At 28.2% G+C, this 9,260-nt stretch overlaps 1 pseudogene; it reads left to right on the forward strand.

The window, feature by feature from the left end:
• Nucleotides 1–6,253: 6,253 nt before the first annotated feature.
• Nucleotides 6,254–7,595, forward strand: LOC120132371 (annotated as a pseudogene).
• The last annotated feature ends 1,665 nt before the right edge of the window (nt 7,596–9,260 follow it).

Raw genomic sequence — 9,260 nt, forward strand, 5'->3', positions numbered from 1 at the left:
CGTGGCTGACAGGACTCAGATCTTTTTGGATAATTGTTTTTCCTTTTTCGCATTTTTTATTTCAGGCTCTCTTTTTTCATTAATTAACCATCGCATCCTTGTCCTTTATAGTTTTTTATCCACTTGGTATTTTGGATGAGATTTATTTTTCAATAGTAATTAAATATTATTTCATTTTTTAAATTTAATTATTTTTTATATTTTTAATCTATTTTATGATTTATAAATATCATTGTTCTAATAAAAAATAATTTTAAAATAAAATCCCCTCATAATAATAACTCGTAAACATCATCAATATGTAATCATAATGCTATTAATATGTTTTTCTATTTTAATATACATTTTTCTGTCGCATAAAAAAAGTGTATTTTATAGGAAATATTTTTTGTGATATTTGTAAAAAATAATCGGATTAGATTGAAATAAAAGAAAAAAAATCAAAATATGAAAAAGGTATATGATTTTAAAAAATAGAACAAACACATGTAATGTGAGTCCAAGATACATAATGCACAAGCACGAAGAGTTAGAAAATGACAATGACAATGACATACGTATATTAATAAAAGACATATGTTGATTTCGAAAGTCATAACTCTTTCCGTTTTTATTTTCTCAAATAATAAAAACGATGAAAAAATTGAATTCAGTTTAATTCCTAAAACAATATTTAGAAAATAAAAAATTATATATATATATATATATATATATATATATATATATATATATATATATTGATTTAAGTATATACCTTTTAAAAATATATGAAATGCATAAAAAGTTGAAAAGGATATATTTGTATTGTTATACCTCTTCTCTAGGTTATGTTAGTATTTTTAGAGTTTCTCAAAGTTTTTGAAGTTTTATATTCTCAGCGTAAGTTATGATTTTATTATATGATCATCGATAAGTTCACATTATCTTATTGACAGATAAATTTATTTAACTTATCAATCTACAAATAATCATTATGACCTTAGATTTGACACCGACACTAAATATTCTTAAATAAGCGATCACACGTAACTAAAAAAACAGAGACTCTCTTATATTCTTCATATTTCTAAAATCAGACGACATAGATCATTTACGACACCATCATTAAACATCAATTACAACTCTATTCAAATTAAAAAATATATATAAACTACCAACAATCATGATAACACAAATGTTCCCATCAATAGATATCCAAATACTTGAATATGTCCTCGAATTCTAACATAGAAATTAATCATTACAGAGGGATTTTCCCTTGTGTGATTCTGTTCAAGAAGCTAAGGTGATTTTGATCCAATGTTCAAATATGTGCATACGTCAATGATGAGCACATGAAAATCATCATATTTCTATACGAAACTTTCAAAAAGAAGGTACTATTAACTTTTGCAGAAACAATACCCTAAATCAATTGTCTTACATGGTAAGTAACCAACATAAGTATACATAGACACTGTAGCGGAACCAATTACTGGTTAGTTAATGCTTAGGGGTGAGATTGATTTGATTGACATTTTAGAAAATTTTAATCACCTATTTTAATTTGGTTTGATTCAATTTGATTCTTAATCTTTTCATATTTATTTTTAGTTTTGATTTTTAATCTTTTCATATTTACTTTTAGTTTTGATTTTTTTTCTATTGTTTATATTCATTTGATAAGCTTAAAGTCTTTTATATAAATATTTTTAAATGAATAAAAGTAATTAACACTTTTTATGAAATGTTTTAAAATTATTTTTATATTAAAATATAAATTTTTAATTTTTGTTATAAAAATAAAAAAAATAATTATAAATTTTATAAATAAATTTATTCAATTTAAATAATTGATCAAATTTTAATTTAATCAATTTTTTCAAACCGAACTAAAACGAGCGTAATAAGACGCTAATTACTCCGTAAATAAAGACAAGTATACAAAGGTGGATCCTAACGGGAACAAGGCGACCTTTGCCTCCCAAGATTTAATTCTTTCAATCAAGTCCTTAAAAATTAAATTGTTTAATTAGTCTTTCAAAAAAGAAATAGATATGTTTACTAAGCCTTGAACTTTTTGAAACTTTTTTACTAACTCTCTCAAAATTTTGAAATTTCTCATTTAGAATCCCACAATTTTTGAAAATTCCCATTAAAACCCTAAAAATCTTGAAAATCTTAATTAGATCTTTTAAACTTTTAAAAAAAATAATTAAGTCCCAAACTAGTTTACTCGAATCTATCATTGCAAGTATATGTCCAAATACCTAATACTTATAATTGAAATTATATTAAACAAGACGCATATAATTCCTCGGACAATAAGTCATTTCTTGTTGGATTGTTTTATTATCATCATCAATTGTGTGCTAATCTTCCGTTGGATCTCTTAGCATGTAATTGAGATTCCAAAACCCAGTTTCCTCGGCATCATAGCCGACAGCTTTTCTGTTGATGTATTTGCTTTTGTTTTCCGAACATTTATGCATGAATTTAGCATTTGTCACTTGCTCACAACTCATCATCTCCGCTCTTACTTTGGAAATCAACTTTGAAAATGCAGGTAAGTGAGCTCAGTGATTGAAGACAATGTTGTTTTACTTAGAGATCATGAGTTTGAACAATTGTATTTCAATAATTTTCTAATCTCAAAAGCACCTTTGACGTTTGAAAAACATTCCCAAAATTAGATTTCTTTCTACATATTACTACACAAACGTTGTTCAATTATTTTCAAAACCCTAAAATCAAAATTGGTAAAAGTAGTAAACCCTGCAGCCCGAACTAAAAATTGTTGAAACTAGAATTCCTAAAAAACATCGAGTTTCCTAAAAACTGGTACCTAAAGTTTGGAATTCTATAGAGACAAAACATAAACGTTAAAATTTGAGTTTTAACTGAAATTTATCAAATTAAATTTAACTCTGTCTGCATTAGTTTTAATCTACCCTTGCACCTCATAACTCTGTCTGCATTAGTTTTAATCTACCCTTCGGGTGGTCTCTCCCATTGTGCAGAAACCAATCCTACAAGAAGAGCATGTCGTTTAGAGTCACGACTAGCTAATAATTCTCTAAAAAAAAAAAATTATACTCCGCATAGTAACACTTTTATACTTGATAAAATCCTCATTAAAAATTGAGAGATTCGGCTGCTTTCAAAGGTTCCAACAATTATACGTTACTAGTGTATTAATTATTCAAACTTATAAACCTAAATGTTTAGGTATAAAATATGTATATTAAAGGCTTTATCCATTCAAATAAAACGATGAAATAAAAAATGTAATATTTTGTGAAAAATATGAATATGAAGCAAAAAGATTGCAAAAAACTCAAAAGGGAGAATGTACCATTGAAATAAAACTGTTATTTTTTTCATTAACTGGATTTAATTTGATAAATTTCTTGAAAATTTTTAAGAGTTAATATGATTATTCTTAAGTTGAACCAAAATGTCATTGGGTCTTTACAAAAGAATGTGAGAAGAAGCAATTGCAAAATTCGGCGATTAATCGTACCGGCCACGAGTAGTTACAACCACGATATGCTGAAGCTAATAAAATCTCCTAAGCCACAAAAGAAGGAGCCAAACCGCGATATAAGCAGACCCATAGCATAACCGCTCGAGCTTGGTGGGTAAATTTAACATGTCTTTAAGCAAAAGAGAGTACAAGTTTAACGGAGATCCGCACGATATTCGAACTTGACGAAATTTGACTTGATCTAATTTTATAAAGTTAATTTTTTTCAAAAAAGAAAATACTGAGTTAGGGTTGAGTCGAGTTTTTTAAAGAATATATTTGAGTTCTGTCGAGTTTGTATTTAGGGTGATCTGGACTCAACCCGAACAGAAAAATAATATAATTATTTATTATATATTTAGAGATAATTACAATAATACATCTCTCTATATTATTTTTTAAATTATATCCCTAGTTGTATTGAATAAAAATAATATTTTTTTAAAAAAATATACTTATTTCGGGTCTAGTCTAGGTTTTATCTCAAAAGTCGGGTAGGGTGAAGTTACTCTAATCTTGGGTCGGGTTTCGGGTGGATAGAGTATATTTTGGGTCGGATCGGGTTGGCCAAAACCCAACCCAACACGACTCATGCTCATCCCTAGTTTAGTATCTCAACTAACACTTTTGTTATGTTTTAGTTATCCAATTATTTAAAAAAAAAATTATACATGTCATTTAATTTCGGTCACTCAACATCAAAAAAGTAACGGTGATGTTGATGTGTAACCATAAGATAATATTACATCATCATTAAAAAAAATACACGTTAATAATTCTGTTAAATTTTTAACGATAAGTGACCAAAATAAAATCAAAATGTAATCTTAATTATGATTTTAGAAAACATATGATTGAATGATTAAAATAAAATAAAATTACTTTAACTTTACTATGATATAAAATATATAATTTATAAAAATATCTTAATACAATATAAACATAATAGTCAAAGTAGTCTTTAACGTTCGATCGAACAATTATTTTAATTGTTATTTTTTCAAAACAATTTAGTCATCAATGTTTCGATTGTAATTAGAATAGTCATTTTTATTTTTATTTTTTTTAATTAGTTAAATATTTTAAGAACGATATTCACCATAAAAAATTATTTGTGTTATTGTATTTAAAAATTTTGTATTGTTAACATATGTGTACTCATCTTAAAGGATAAATTCATCATTGATACTAAACATGTAATTTACTCTAAAAATACAAAAAAGAGATTCAACATGCTCAGATTGGGCATCGAAGAAGATTTTAGTAATTTGAGCCGGCATGATTCATATGAAATCATTATTTAATGATAAAAAGTATTTCATCAAAATTTACTTATACAAGCTATATATATGACATTACTTTTTAAATTTTATATTAAATAAATTATTATTGTAGACCTTTCAAGTAGATTTGGCCACAATCGAGTCAAAGATAAAAAAGCTTACTGATATTTTCTCTCGTCATACTCTTCAATATAAGTTATTTTAATCTGTAATTTTCTTTTTATCCTTTTTACCCTCAAGACTTTTAAGTTTTATTAAATTGAATCACATGAAAAAAGTGATATTTGTTTTTATAATATTTATATCTTTTAGTTTTATTATAATTTTTTCATTAATTTTGTGTTAATTGATTCAACTCAATTAAAAAAAATAAAAAACATAAAAAATTTATAAACTAAAATTGCCTTTTTTAAAAAAAGTTTTAGATCAAACTAAAAGTTAAAATCTTTTGTAATATTGTGAAAATGACTTAAAAGTCTAACAAAGAAGACTACGTTGTGATGTTTGATGTATCGGACTTCATGGTTTCACCTATTTTAGCTGACAAGGCTGGACTCCTTATGTATAATAGTTCAAGTTACTTTCATTTGTTAAAAAAATAGTTTTGATTTACATTTAATTTGGTATAGTTATTTAAATAAAATTATAATTCATTTTTTATTAGTTTAAGAGACTATAAGATAATATCTTTTCAGAATTAATTATTAACAATACACATATTTAGGTGCTTGAATCTATAGTCTAATTCTAACTTTAGTCAAATTAATATATATTCACGTATTAATTGTAACTAGAAATTTCTTTTATTAAATAGTTTAGAATAATTAAAAAGTATATTTTATTTAAAAAAAATTAATAATTGACATAATATATATTCTATAGATACAATTTATTGAATCAATAATTATAAGAGAAAATAATAATTCTTTAACTACCGAAACTAATCAATTAAAATTATATACTATAAACTGAAAATCGCATTTGGACTGAATTTTGGGTTCATTTGCATTTGTTATCTAATTGTACCTAACCCTAGTCAAATTCTAACCCAGATATGACCCGTCTTCCCTTTTATTTAAACATATGGGAAATTTGGCTAGTCCACCTGCTTTTATTTCTTCTCTTTCACCTCTCTCGGTCTACCTTTCACCTGGGGAAAAAAAGCTTACTTTTTTTTACAATTCTTTTCCAGATTATTAGCGTCTTTTAGACTACTCTTATCTGATTATAATGTAAAAGAAAAAAAATCATCCTTTTCTCTAGTTCTGTTGGTCTCTTTGTTTTTCTTGTTATGTTGTTTGATGGGACCTGTGTTAACGAAGAACAAAAGTGGTGAAGTTAAGACAGGACAGTGGTTATTGTTCTTTAGTTGTAAAAATGTTACAAGTTTATAAAATTTGGTTCTTGTTTGAGTTTCGTTCTAAGTTGAATCTATTTAACAACAATTTCCACTGACAAATTTTTCATTCCGTCAACAACCATGAAGAGATCAGTAAACTCTGATTCTATGGGTGCTTTGATGTCGATCTGCCTAACTTCAGGTCTAATAAAGAAAACCCAAGTTTTATTACAAAACAGTCTTTGATGTTCATCAGTGTCTTAATCGTTTATTCTGTTTTGGTTTTGGTACAGATGAACATAGTCCAAGAAGCAATGTTTACAGTTGGGAGTTTCAGTCGATGTTAGATGGATTAGACGAAGAAGGTTGTTTTCGAAGAATTTACGGTCGGCCATGGCGGCGGCGGGAAGAAGAGACGATTAAGTGTAGATCAAGTGAAGGCACTGGAGAAGAATTTCGAAGTAGAAAACAAGCTCGAACCCGCCAGGAAAACGAAACTCGCTCAAGAACTCGGCTTGCAACCAAGACAAGTTGCTGTTTGGTTCCAGAACCGACGTGCCAGATGGAAAACCAAGCAATTGGAAAGAGATTACGGTGTTCTCAAAACCAGTTATGAATCTCTTAAGCTCAATTACAATACCCTCCGCCATGAAAATGAAGCTCTTCTTAAACAGGTAATTATTTATTAATAAAATCGATTCATTTATCATGGTAAGCTTGGAAATCTCTGGATTTAAATGTGTGAAAATGGTGTAGATTAATGAGCTGAAAGCAAAGCTTAATGAGCCGCCGCCGGTTTCACCTTTGGAAACCTCATCGGAGCCGGCGGAATTGAACTGCCCCAGTTGGATCAGTTGATGGTGGCGACACCGTTTTCCCCGACTTGAAAGACGGGTCGTCGGATAGTGATTCGAGTGCTATCTTGAATGACGAGAATAACAGCGGCGGCGGCGGCATCCCAAGCAACGCGGTTGCGTGTTCTTCGCCGTCCTCCATGAGCAGCTGCTTCCAGTTGTTTAAAACGACTTATGTGAAGATGGAAGAGCATGATTTCATCAGTAGCACTGCGGATGAAGTCTGCAATTTCTTTGCAGACGAGCAAGCTCCGAACCTTCAATGGTGGATCTGAATCAAAAGATATGTAATCATGGGATTTTCTGTAACAAAATGCAAGGAAAATAAGGCAAACTGTCCGAGAATTTTGTCTGGAAAAGAAGGTTGACGTGGCGGCGGCTGAAGTTGTCAGCGAATATGGCGAGTAGCCACTGCGGAGGAGAATGCAGTGGGCGGGAGTGTGGGGGAATGATTAGATCGTAATGGAAGCTCTTTTTTTTTTTGTATTTACTTAGTTCTGTTGTAAATGGTAAAATCCTTCAAAAAAAAACCCATTGGTTGGAAAGTAATTTTCTTCCGTCTAAGTGAAAAAGCAGAAAAATAAAGTAAAAATCAGCATTTTTCATGGTTTCTTTTTCTGGTTTCGTTGCATTGCCGAAGAAACTGTTGCATATAGCAAATGCACAAACTCGAGGACCATATCTCTAAAGCTTAAAATGAAACAAGCCCAAGAACAGAGAAGAAAGATGTAAAAAATATATATAATGTCAAAAAAATGTATTTAATGTTTAATTCAATAATTATTTTATCTTATATTACTGTATATTTCGGTCTATAACATTTTTTGGGATGAAAAAAACTTTTTCTGAAAAAAACTGGTAATTAATTAAATGAAAACATTCTAAAGTGAATATTTAATTAAATGTTAAAGTTTTTTTATAATAAAATAAAATGTTAGTGAATTAAAATATTTCAAAAAAAAAAAATAATCGTACATTAGAAGTATTTTTTGGTATTATGACTAAAGAAAACCATGTAGTTGAGTGGTGTCGTTGCTTCTATCGCCATATATTAATTGTCAAAGACTTTGTCATGGATAGATGGAGTGTTGGAGAACACAATCTAATTCTATAAATTTTAATTTTTTATATAATTTACATATTTTTATATTGTCTATTAACAATATTATTTTATAATTTTACGTTTTTAAATTACAAATATAAATTTTAAATTTATAAAACATAATTTAAAGTTATACATTCGACCTTCTTCAAATATTAATAGACAAATGTTGTTGGACAGAACCCAAAAGGACCAAGAAAACCCTATTAGCGACAAATGTGTTACTATTAGGGGTGTAAACGAGCCGAGTCGAGCTCGAGTATTGCTGAGCTCGACTCGACTCGAAAACTCACGAGCTTAAAATTTTTAAGCTCGACTCGAAATCTTGAACTGAAGCTCGTGAGCAGCTCGAAAAGGCTCGAAATGAAGAAAAAAAAATCTTAAACTTAACTTGATCAAAGCCTCGAACCTAAACCTTAAATACATTAAAATTTTACTATATTTTTTTAAAAATAAATACATAAATGTTAATATTATTAGTAATTTATTTTTTAAAATAAAATCTTAATATATTATATTTTCGAGCTACTCATGAGCTTTTCGAGTCAAATATAAAGTAGCTCGTTTCGGCTCATTAAGAGCTCGAATCAAGTCCATTCGATCCGAGTATTTATAGATTCTTGATCGAGTCGATCTCGAGTAGCTCACGATATATATCGTCTCATTTACAACCCTAATTACTATTGGGTGTAGGAGGGGGCCAAAAGGAACAAGGGAGAAACTTGAGATAACAATGATAGGAATAAATGTTTTCATTGCTCTTTCAAAATTCAAGTTAGTTGTACAATAAAATTATTTTAACTATATTTTATAATAATTTTTAACGAAATATAAGAAGGATATTCTCTTATTACGAATAGATTATGAGATTGCACTTGGTCAATTTTAGAAATTACTTTGTTGATTATTATAACGAAATAATATTATCTTATTTTCACACAAAAATATTAAAAAAATATTTTTTTTGATACGCTCCTTTAAAATAACTGGGAAAATATGTTCGTAACGCAAAAAAAATTAATATGAACAAACAAATAAATAAAGAGATTATGTACCAAAAAAATAAAAATAAAGAGGCCATGAGGGTCAAATTAAAAGAAATTAGAAATTAAAAGGACTAAACAATACAAATTTATGCAAAGAGATTTGAAAAGGGACATTGAGATATTTTCGGATA

Source organism: Hibiscus syriacus, unplaced genomic scaffold, assembly GCF_006381635.1.
Source record: "Hibiscus syriacus cultivar Baekdansim isolate YM2019G1 unplaced genomic scaffold, ASM638163v2 tig00110562_pilon, whole genome shotgun sequence".
Taxonomy (NCBI): domain Eukaryota; kingdom Viridiplantae; phylum Streptophyta; class Magnoliopsida; order Malvales; family Malvaceae; genus Hibiscus; species Hibiscus syriacus.